Here is a 12,771-nt window from a genome sequence, read left to right as displayed (position 1 = left end):
AATGAACCATACACATATATTACCAATTCCCTTTGTCTCGCGATATTTTACTTGTCCGAGGTTTGATCTTCGGTATCACTCTATACCTTGTTCAACCTCGTCTCTGACAAGTACTCTTTACTCGTACCGTGGTAAGGGGTCGCTTATGAACTCATTCATAGGCGTGCAAGACATTAGACGACCGTCCACCGAGAGGGCCCAGAGTATATCTATCCGTCATCGGGATGGACAAATCCCACTGTTGATCCATATGCCTCAACTCATACTTTCCGGATACTTAATCCCACCTTTATAGCCACCCATTTACGCAGTGGTGTTTGGTGTAATCAAAGTACCTTTCCGGTATAAGTGATTTACATGATCTCATGGTCATAAGGACTAGGTAACTATGTATCGAAAGCTTATAGCAAATAACTTAATGACGAGATCTTATGCTACGCTTAATTGGGTGTGTCCATTACATCATTCACACAATGACATAACCTTGTTATTAATAACATCCAATGTTCATGATTATGAAACTAATCATCCATTAATCAACAAGCTAGTTTAAGAGGCATACTAGGGACTTCTTGTTTGTCTACATATCACACATGTACTAATGTTTCGGTTAATACAATTCTAGCATGATATATAAACATTTATCATAAACATAAAGATATAAATAATAACCACTTTATTATTGCCTCTAGGGCATATCTCCTTCGCCTCCCACTTGCACTAGAGTCAATAATCTAGATTACATTGTAATATACCTAACACCCATGGCATTCGGTGTTGGTCATGCTTTGCCCTAGGGAGAGCTTTAGTCAACGGATCTGCTACATTCAGATCAGTGTGTACTTTGCAAATCTTTACTTCTCCATCTTCGATGTACTCGCGAATCGAGTGGTAACGCAGCTTGATATGCTTCAGCCTCTTGTGTGACCTTGGCTCTTGTGCATTGGCGATGGCACCCATGTTATCACAGTAAATGATTAATGGGTCCAATGCACTCGGAACCACACCGAGCTCTACAATGAACCTCTTCATCCATACCGCTTCTGATGAAGCCTCCAAGCCGCTATGTACTCGATTCTCGTTGAAGACTTCGCCACCGTGCACCGCTTCGAGCTTGCCCATCATCGCAGCACCATTCAATATAAACACGTACCCAGATTGTGACTTAGAGTCATCGGGATCGGTGTTCCAACTTGCATCGGTGTAACCGTTTACAACGAGCTCTTGGTCACCTCCATAACAAAGAAACATATCCTTAGTTCTTTTCAAGTATTTCAGATATTCTTGACCGCTGTCCGTTGTTCCATTCCTGGATCACTTTGATATCTGCTAGTCAAACTAACGACATGTGCTATATCCGGTCTAGTACATAGCAGGGCATACATGATAGATCCGCCCGCCGAGGCATAGGGGATGAGCCCCATCCTTTCGCCTGCTTCTGCCGTCGCCGGTCCATGAGTTTTACTCAATACCTTGCCTGGTAACATAGGTAAGAACCCTTTCTTACTTTCGTCCATTCTAAACTTCTTTAGAATCTTGTCCAGATATGTACTCTGTGATAGCCCTATTAGACGTCTTGATCTATCTCTATAAATCTTGATGCCTAATATATACGATGCTTCACCAAGGTCTTTCATTGAAAAACTATTATTCAAATAACCCTTAACAACTGCTTAATAGTTCTATATCATTCCCGATCAATAATATGTCATCTACATATAATATCGGGAATGCTACAGAGCTCCCACTCACTTTCTTGTAAATACAGGCCTCTCCATGACACTGTATAAACCCGAAGTCTTTGATCACCTTATCAAAGCGTCGGTTCCAACTTCTCGATGCTTGCTTCAGTCCATAGATTGAACGCTGAAGTTTGCATACTTTGTCGCATTTTTAGGATCGACAAAACCTTTGGGTTGTACCATATACAACTCTTCCTCAATGTCTCCATTAAGGAACGCCGTTTTGACATCCATCTCGCCAAATCTCATAATCGAAAAATGCAGCTATTGCTAACAAAATCCTCACAGATTTCAGCTTCGCTACTGTGAGAAAGTCTCATCGTAGTCAACTCCTTGAATTTGTCGGAAACCCTTTGCGACAAGTCGAGCTTTATAGACAGTAATATTACCATCAAGATCTGTTTTTCTCTTGAAGATCCATTTATTTTCGACAGCCTTTCGGCTATCGGGTAAGTCTACCAAAGTCCATACTTTGTTATCATACATGGATCCCATTTCGGATTTCATGGCTTCTTGCCATTTGTTGGAATCTGGGCTCATCATCGCTTCTTCATACGTCGCAGGTCCTCATCATTGTTATCCACAATCATGACATTTAGACAAGGATCATACCAATCAGGAGTGGCACGTTCCCTTGTCGATCTGCGAGGTTCGATAGTTTCCTCGTTCGAAGTTTCATGATCATTATCATTAGCTTCCTCTGTTGCCGGTGTAGGCGGTGCAGTACAACTTCCGCATCGCGCTACTCTGATCAACGAGTATAGATTCATCAATCTCATCGAGTTCTACTTTTCTTCCAGTCACTTCTTTAGTGAGAAATTCTTTCTCAAGAAAGGTTCCGTTCTTAGCAACAAAGATTTTGCCTTCGGATCTGTGATAGAAAGTGTATCCTATAGTTTCCTTAGGATAACCTATGAAGACGCATTTCTCCGCTTTGGGTTCTAGCTTGTCCGGTTGTAACTTCTTTACATAGGCTTCGCAACCCCAAACTTTCAGAACGACGACTTAGGTTTCTTATTAAACCATAATTCATACGGTGTCGTTTCTACGGATTTTGATGGTGCTCTATTTAAAGTGAATGCGGCTGTCTCTAATGCATAACTCCAAAATGATAACGGCAAATCAGTAAGAGACATCATACTACGAACCATATCTAAGAGAGTTCGATTACGACGTTCGGACACACCGTTTCGTTGAGGTGTTCCCGGCGGTGTCAATTGTGAAAGTATTCCGCATTTCTTTAAATGCATGCCAAACTCATAACTCAGATATTCACCTCCACGATCAGATCGTAGAAATTTGATCTTCTTGTTACGTTGATTTTCTACTTCACTTTGAAATTCCTTAAACTTCTCGAAAGTTTCGGATTTATGTTTCATGAAATAGATATACCCATATCTACTCGGATCATCTCGTGAAGGTTAGAACATAACGATAACCACCGCGCGATGCTACGCTCATTGGTCCACATACATCGGTATGTATGATTTCCAATAAGTCGGTAGCTCGCTCCATCATACTGAGAGAATGGAGTCTTTGTCATTTTTCCCATTAGACATGCTTCGCATCTATCAAGTGACTCAAAGTCAAGTGATTCAAGTAATCCATCGGTATGGAGTTTCTTCATGCGTTTCACTCCAATATGACCAAGACGACAGTGCCACATATAAGTAGAATTATCATTTAGTTTAATTCGCTTAGCATCAATGTTATGTATATGTGTATCACTACTATCGAGATCTAACAGAAATAAGCCATTCTTTTGTGGTGCTCGACCATAAAAGATATTATTCATAAAAATAGAACAACCATTATTCTCGGACTTGAATGAATAACCGTCTTGCATTAAACAAGATCCGGATATAATGTTCATGCTCAACGCAGTACATAATAACAATTATTTAGGCTTAAAACTAATCCCGAAGGTAGATGTAGAGGAAGTGTCCCGATTGCGATCACATTGACCTTGGATCCGTTTCCAACGCGCATCGTCACTTCATCTTTCAGCGGTTGTCGTTTATTCTTTAGTTCTGTTTCGAGTTACAAATATGAGCAACCGAACCGGTATCAAATACCAGGTACTAGAACGAGAACTAGTGAGATAAACATCTATAACATGTATATCGGATATACCTTCTTTCTTCTTCTTGACAAGGCCGCTCTTTAGATCAGCCGGATACTTGGAGCAATTACGCTTCCAGTGTCCCTTCTCCTTGCGATAATAGCACTCAGCATCGTGCTTAGGGCCGTTCTTAGGTTTCATAGGAGGCGTGGCAGCTTTCTTGCCACCCTTCTTGAATTTTCCCTTAGACTTGCCTGTTTCTTGAAACCGGTGGTCTTGTTGCCCATCAACACTTTGTTCTCTTTATTGATCTCAATCAAATCATCTATTAGCATGCCAAAGAGTTCAGGTAACTCCTTGTTCATGTTCTGCATATTGTAGTTCATCACAAAGTTCTTGTAACTTGGTGGCAGTGATTGAAGGACACGATTAATCCCGATCTGTTAGGAATCACTATTCCCAAGTCATCGAGTTTCTTCGCATGCCCGGTCATGGCGAGCATGTGCTCACTAACGGAGCTACCTTCTTCCATCATACAGGTGAAGAAATGTTTCGATGCTTCATAGCATTCAACTGCCGCATGAGTCTCGAATATAGCTTTCAGCTCATTCATCAACTCATGAGGATCATGGTGCTCAAAACGTTTTTGAAGATCGGATTCCGGATCGCACAGGATGGCACACCGAACTTGAGAGTACCGAGTTTTCCGAGTTGCGTAAACAGCTTTTACTTCATCGGATTCATCTTCTGCGGGGAGGGTCACCTAGCGGTGCATCAAGCACAAATTGCAGATTTCCGCCGAGAGAGGAAGATCCTCACATGACGGAACCGATCGGTGAAGTTGCTACCGTTGCTCTTAAGTTTCTCTTTCTCTAGGAACTGATTAAAATTGATTGAGGACGCCATCTCTACAACATATATTTGCAATAGTTTAGACTAAGTTTATGACAAATTGAGTTCAAATTTTAATTCAACATAATTAAAACCCTAGGTGAACTCCCACTCAAAACAATATCCCTCGCATTGTCTTAGTGATCACACGAACCAAATCCACCGCACCTAAACCCGATCATCACGAGAAAAGGTGTGATTTCAATGGCGAACACTCATAGTGTTCATCATATCAACCATATGATTCATGCTCTACCTTTCGGTATCACGTGTTCCGAGACCATGTACATGCATGCTAGGCTCGTCAAGGCCACCTTAGTATCCGCATGTGCAAAACTGTCTTGCACCCGTTGTATGTACTTATCGAATCTATCACACCCGATCATCACGAGATGCTTCAAACGATAAGACTTAATAACGGTGCTACTAAGGATGAACACTTTATTATCTTGAGATTTTAGTGAGGGATCATCTTATAATGCTACCGTCGCGATCTAAGCAAAATAAGATGCATAAAAAGGATTAACATCACATGCGGTTCATATGTGATATGATATGGCCCTTTTGTTCTTGTGCCTTTGATCTTCATCTCCAAAGCACGGATATGATCTCCATCATCTTCGGGCATGATCTCCATCATCGTCGGCGTAGCACCAAGGTCAATGGCACCGTCTTCATGTTTGTCCTCCATGTAGCAACTATTACAACTACTTTGAAATACTACTCAACATGAAATTTAAAGACAACCATAAGGCTCTGCCGGTTGCCACAATACAATAATGATCATCTCATACATATTCATCATCATATCATGGCCATATCACATCACCAAACCCTGCAAAAACAAGTTAGACGTCTCTAATTTGGTTTGCATATTTTACGTGGTTTAGGGTTTTCGAGAGAGATCTAATCTACCTACGAACATGAACCACAACGTTGATACTAATGTTTTCAATAGAAGAGTAAATTGAATCTTTACTATAGTAGGAGAGACAGACACCATAAAGCCTCTTATGCAATACAAGTTGCATGTCGAACGAGGAACAAGTCTCATGAACGCGGTCATGTAAAGTTAGTCCGAGCCGCTTCATCCCACTATGCCATAAAGATGCAAAGTACTCAAACTAAAGATAACAAGAGCATCAACGCCCACAAACCATTGTGTTCTACTCGTGCAACCATCTATGCATAGACACGGCTCGATACCACTTTGTAGGATAACGTTGCATAGAAAACAAAAATTTTCCTACCGCGAACACGCAATCCAAGCCAAGATGCAATCTAGAAGACGGTAGCAACGAGGGGGTATCGAGTCTCACCCTTGAAGAGATTCCAAAGCCTACAAGATGAGGCTCTTGTTGCTGCGGTAGACGATCACTTGCCGCTTGCAATAGCGCGTAGAAGATCTTGATCACGATCGGTTCCGGCGCCACGAACGGGCAGCACCTCCGTACTCGGTCACACGTTCGGTTGTTGATGAAGACGACGTCCACCTCCCGTTCCAGCGGGCAGCGGAAGTAGTAGCTCCTCTTGAATCCGACGACACGACGGCGTGGTGTCGGTGGCGGTGTAGAAGTCCGGCGGAGCTTCGCTAAGCAAACCGGACAATATGAAGTGGAGGAGCAAAGCTAGGGTTTGGGAGGGGTGGCCGGCCACTCAAGGGGGCGGCCAAGCTATGGTCTTGGGGTGGCCGGCCCCCTCCCTTGGCCCCTCATTATATAGGTGGATCCCAAGTGTTGGTGTCCAAGTCTTCGAATAAGACCCGAAACCAAAACCTTCCATAGGAGGGGGCAAACCTAGCCCAACTAGGACTCCCACCCAAAGGTGGGATTCCCACCTCCCATGTGGGGGTGGCCGGCCCCCTATGGTGGAGTCCACTTGGGACTCCACCCCCACTAGGGCTGGCCGGCCATGGAGGTGGAGTCCCTTGTGGACTCCACCTTCCTTGGTGGTTTCTTCCAGACTTTTCTAGAACCTTCTAGAACCTTCCATAGAACCTTCCGCGACATTTTATTTCACATAAAATGACATCCTATATATGAATCTTATTCTCCGGACCATTCCGGAACTCCTCGTGATGTCCGGGATCTCATCCGGGACTCCGAACAAATATTCGAACTTCATTCCATAATTCAAGAACTACCATTTCAACATCCAACTTTAAGTGTGTCACCCTACGGTTCGAGAACTATGCGGACATGGTTGAGTACTCACTCCGACCAATAACCAATAGCGGGATCTGGAGATCCATAATGGCTCCCACATATTCAACGATGACTTTAGTGATCGAATGAACCATACACATATATTACCAATTCCCTTTGTCTCGCGATATTTTACTTGTCCGAGGTTTGATCTTCGGTATCACTCTATACCTTGTTCAACCTCGTCTCCTGACAAGTACTCTTTACTCGTACCGTGGTATGTGGTCTCTTATGAACTCATTCATATGCTTGCAAGACATTAGACGACATTCCACCGAGAGGGCCCAGAGTATATCTATCCGTCATCGGGATGGACAAATCCCACTGTTGATCCATATGCCTCAACTCATACTTTCCGGATACTTAATCCCACCTTTATAGCCACCCATTTACGCAGTGGTGTTTGGTGTAATCAAAGTACCTTTCCGGTATAAGTGATTTACATGATCTCATGGTCATAAGGACTAGGTAACTATGTATCGAAAGCTTATAGCAAATAACTTAATGACGAGATCTTATGCTACGCTTAATTGGGTGTGTCCATTACATCATTCACACAATGACATAACCTTGTTATTAATAACATCCAATGTTCATGATTATGAAACTAATCATCCATTAATCAACAAGCTAGTTTAAGAGGCATACTAGGGACTTCTTGTTTGTCTACATATCACACATGTACTAATGTTTCGGTTAATACAATTCTAGCATGATATATAAACATTTATCATAAACATAAAGATATAAATAATAACCACTTTATTATTGCCTCTAGGGCATATCTCCTTCAGTCCCTTGACATCCTGTATCGGCGCCGAAAATATTTTTCCGGGAAGATCGGATTGGTGAGGTGGAAGTAGTCCTTGTGGAGGCGGGCCTGCCCTTCCACTCTGTTGCGCGGGAGGTTTTTGGAGCGCCCCTTCACAGAGCCCCGGTGCTGTGGCCCCGGGTTAGAGGTGAACTCGTGGATCATGGAGGCCGCAGTAGTTGCCAATGTCTGCGTCGACTCATCGGACTCCTCATCGGAAGAGGAGTCGACGACCTCCGCGCGGAACTTGTCCAACATCTTCCACATGTCCATCTGCGTGGGTACAAACTGCGGATCAATGGCCGCGCACAATAGCGCCGAAAACACGAGTAGAAACCTACCGGCGCAATTGACCGAACAGGTCGTGGGCGGCGCGGAAGGGCGGCGCAACCGGGAGCGTTTCGCCCGAAAACAGCCGACAGGTACGCGGCGGAGCACGCTCTTGCTCTCCCGCGCGGCAAGAACGGAGGCGACGCCAACTACTGCGGCGCTACGGCCGTACGACGACGCTAGGGGTGGGGGGTGGTGCCGTCGCACTAGGGCAGGAAAGAAGGGGAACAATAAGCAAATCGAAGCGGTCGATTTCGCTGTCCCTGACATGCGGGACCGGGTAAGAAATGGAGGACGCTCGGCGGTCGCTCCGAGCGTCCGCCGCGACGCAAACCTGACGCATATTTGGGCCAGGTTTGCGTCTCCGCGGACGGCCCGGTCACTTTGCGTCGCCCCGCTGGAACAGGCCGCAGACGCATTTCCGGTCACGGCGGACGAAAACGGTCGCTCAGCGACCGTTTGCGTCGCCCCGCTGGAGATGCCCTAAGTCACAATTTTTGAATATTTTGGTCCAAGGTACTAGCTGATTGAGTCTCATTTTCTCTCTCTCTCTCATTGGTGCATGCAGCCCCTTTCTCTCCCTCATTGGTGCATGCATTCTCTTTCTCTCCCTCATTGGTGCATGCAACCCCCTTTTCTCCCCCATTAAATAAAATTATGCCTTAGAGGTGGGAGTTATGGGACAAATAGTTTTTGAGAATATGCCTTACACTCTAAGACGGAGGGAGTAGATTTGATGGAATAATCAATTAGGCTCCCGAGTGTATATGCTATCTTCACCTAAAAAATTATTTTTTTAATTATTAAAAAAATTAACAAAAAAATTAACATGTACATCTCGTTAATTTAGTGCGGCATACAGTTTCGCAAAAAAAATATATCTTTTGTGTTTGATGTAAATAAAGATAAAACATGTTTCACAAATATATATATTTTAGCATCAAATTAATTTCATTATCACATAAGCCAAAAGATAAGTCATTTTTTTATGAAAAGACTTTATGCACACATAGCTTGTGAAGATGTACATCTGAATTTTTCGTTTACATTTTTTTTAACATTTGAAAATATATCAGAGATGCATTTCAAAATAATGAGAGCATATACACCCAAGAGGCAAAACATTACTCCCAGATTTTAGCTATATTTGTCTAAACTTGCTATCAGTATTTAGAGCTGGAGAGAGTACAAGTAATAGTTTTTTTTTTTTTGTTTTTTTTTTTTTTTTTTTGCAGGAAGAGTACAAGTAATAGAACCGGCAATAGATACACTCTTGGGCCGTATATGTTCTGTTGTAGTCAACCAAAACGTGTGTTTTGGCCATCTTACTACTGATACAATGTGTTTGCTTCATATGTAAATATGATTGGGTTGGCATTATTTTGGATTAGTCATATCAAAAAGTTAGAGAAGGTTCTCGGTCGACCTAATACTTAGTTCATGGTCAGATCATGTCATCCAATTTCAAGCGTAGTTTATTGCAACCAGGGAAACAATGTGAAATTGCATGCATAAATAATGCACAAATCACGAAGCAAAGTTAAAGGTTCTAGAGTCAACACAAAACTAACTTAGTTCTCAATCGACCTAGAACTAGCAAAAAGAAGAAAAAATATCATGCTATCGTGTCCTGCATCTTTCCATATCACATGGCCGCAAGCATAGCACCCATTATGCGGCTACCACACTATAAACTATAGCACGAATTAGCTAGCCAATTACTCTCTCCATTCCGAATTACCATGTATTTCATCTTTCATTAGAGGCAAAATTGATAAGTTAGACCAAAACATATAAGAAATAATATCAATATATACAATACCATCTACGTCCAAATATAAAATTATATTTTGTAAATCTTCTAATAATATAGACTTGGCATTGTACTTGTTGATAATTTTTCCTATATAATTTTGTTGACTTTATAAAGTTCAGAATAACTTTTGTCAAGGCTAAAACACTAGGTGATCTGAAATGGAACTAGTATGGATGTTTCCTCTTGAGTAGTGGTGGATAGCAAGTTCGACTCAATTCGTAAATACTCGTTGAAAAAAAATAACGAGTATGCTCTACCCGACTTATTGAAATAATGAGCTTAAAATTCTAGCTTGGTAAGCATGATAAGCTCATTAATGAAACTGAATAACATAATCAATTCCACGTGTGTAAGGGTACAACCGTACAAGAAGGATTATTCATCATCTATGCTTCTTCTTGTATATTTCGCAAATTTAACCTGAGTGTGCTTATACATCTTTGGCCTACTAGTTTTTTTTTAGTGTTGACTAATCTATGAGCTAGCATATCAACATTATGATATTAACGAGCTTACCATGTACTTGCAACTCAACTCGGTAAACTTGTTTTCTTAACAAGCCAATCAACTCGGTTTAGATCTGCTTATTAGTGTCCGAGTTAGAGCTAAATTGAGTCAAGTTTTCAAGCATGGGGATAGCCGTGCTGCCTTTTGAAAAGGACGCTTGTTGGTAGGTAGGTGTATTTTATCAAGGAACAGCCTCGATCTGGACTGGAGCACCAGGACTTGGACCAAAAACAGTTGAGGTTCGCGCCACCAAAACTTCAATCCTTCCTGTCCTGGACCAGTTCGGCTCAGCCGATATGGAGGCCAGGTGACATAAAGCGGAAATTTATTGGTTCATGATCATAGAACACCATGGACCATTTGTGCATCATTTGGTTGCTTGGACGCGCCTGCCGGTTTGACGAAGTCATCTATATCGGGATTCACAGCGTCACCCGGCTTAACAATGAGAGTTATCCTTAGAGCATCTCCACTCGTCTCCCCGCAGAGCCCCCCACGGCCACTTTTTTTCATCCGGACGGCGAAAAACGGCCCAGTCAGGCCCCCGGTTCCTCGTTTTGATCCGGATTTGAGCCTATTTTCGTCCGGACTCCCCATGCCATCCCCGGCCCCCCGGGGAGCGCTCGGGGACTCCGGATGAAGCTAAACCAACCGCCCACGCCCACGTGTCTCCTCTTTCGTCCGGATTCCCCGAGCCGTCCTCTTTTTCCCCGAGAAACGCCGCTTGGGGAGCACACGACTGGAAATATACTGCCCCCCACGCCAAATCTTCCTCCAATCCGGACAAAAATTTCGCCGGATTTGGGCGTGGGGAGCGCCAACGAGTGGGGATGCTCTTAGTCTTTACCTTCATCTTGTCCCTTGCGTCCCCTCTGGCTTGTAGTGCTGTTTCTTTTTATTTTCATGAGCTTGTACTTGTGTTGAACTTTCTATCTGATACCTGGCCAGTGCTGCCTTTATTAATTTAAATTTTAAAACCAGGGTCTGATTGAGGCTTCTGTCTAAAAAAATTATAATGTCACATGTATCTACTTCAGATTTTGACTCTAATTAGTCTAACATTCTTACCTCTTTCTGATCACCTGATACAGTGAAGCTAAGTAGTAGAAAGTATGTTCTGAAAAAAGGTAAAACTGTAGATGTTTTGTTTTCTATCTTACATTGACCCAAGGAGCTTTGCACCAAGTGGTGATATCGGTTTCTTAGTGTTTTCAGATGGTAAAAACCTGGATCTTGATAGCTAGCTAGATAGTTGGCGAGGTATCTATTACCGGGACCTTGCAAAGCTGCAAATGCGCAGCCCACTTGCAGCAGCTCTTAAGTTGGTCTTTTATGCTCTCCATCCCACAAGGCCACAACGAACTCTTTGTCCCTCCGATCAGGAGTAGTAGCAGAAATTTACAAGTAATTAATTCGGAATGGTGATTGAGTTAAGAAATATAGTAAAAAGTCATGCATTCAAATTAATATTAGTGAGTTGATAACCAGAAAATCACGCAATGGCTACATTACCCACCGAAGGCCCACACCTTGTATGGGGCCCATACTAGAGTAACACACAGGGGCGGAGCTCCCTGTAGGGCGACATACCTTGATTTTTGGCGAAACATTTTAGCTGCAGATGTTTTCCCTAAAATAATACATAAAAATGGATTCTGTATGAGAAAGTTATTCTTGTTTTAGTGAACATTGCGCTATACTTCAAGCAAAAACATGCACTATGTCTTGTCTAGTAGGAAACCAACTCTTCCTCTATGTAATACTGAATTTGTAGAGCAATTATAGTTGTTAGTGGAACTTAAAATCAATTTAGTGTTTAAACAACTACAAGAACAATGCCTCATCACTACGGGTGGGCATATAAACCGAACCGAAAACCGACCCCAAAATAACCACAAACATGGCCGAAGTAACCGAAACGGATTAGTTCGGTAGCGTTCTCTGTCTCTGCATTGGCAAACCATAATTAGTTCGGGTATTGTGTGTTCAAACTTCAAAGTGTGGTGACAAGAGGCTGCATGAGTGCCACCTTGTGGTTACCCACCTAGAATTGATGCTGAGGGACACATCTTTTTTTGAAAAAAGGAATATATTAATATCAAAAGATATCAATTACATCCAGCCTCTGCAACAACGCACCACCCTTACGGCACTACGGATGCACAAAGCCAAAAAAAGAAAAGAAAACTAAGAAACAAAAGTCCCGCTACAGTATCTCGATCCTAACAACAACAATACATCCACCACCAAGACAACACCTGAAATACAGACTCTCCAAAAATGACGCCTTAAAGAAGGAAACAATGCTCTAACACCGTCGTCGCCCGATCAAAAATCTTAGGTTTTCACCCTGAAGATAGTCTCCGCTCTCAAAACTATGCCTCCAACAAAATCATTGCTAGGCACAA

This window comes from Lolium perenne, chromosome 4 (assembly GCF_019359855.2).
Source record: "Lolium perenne isolate Kyuss_39 chromosome 4, Kyuss_2.0, whole genome shotgun sequence".
Lineage (NCBI taxonomy): Eukaryota > Viridiplantae > Streptophyta > Magnoliopsida > Poales > Poaceae > Lolium > Lolium perenne.
Note: the sequence above shows the minus strand (reverse complement) of the source record.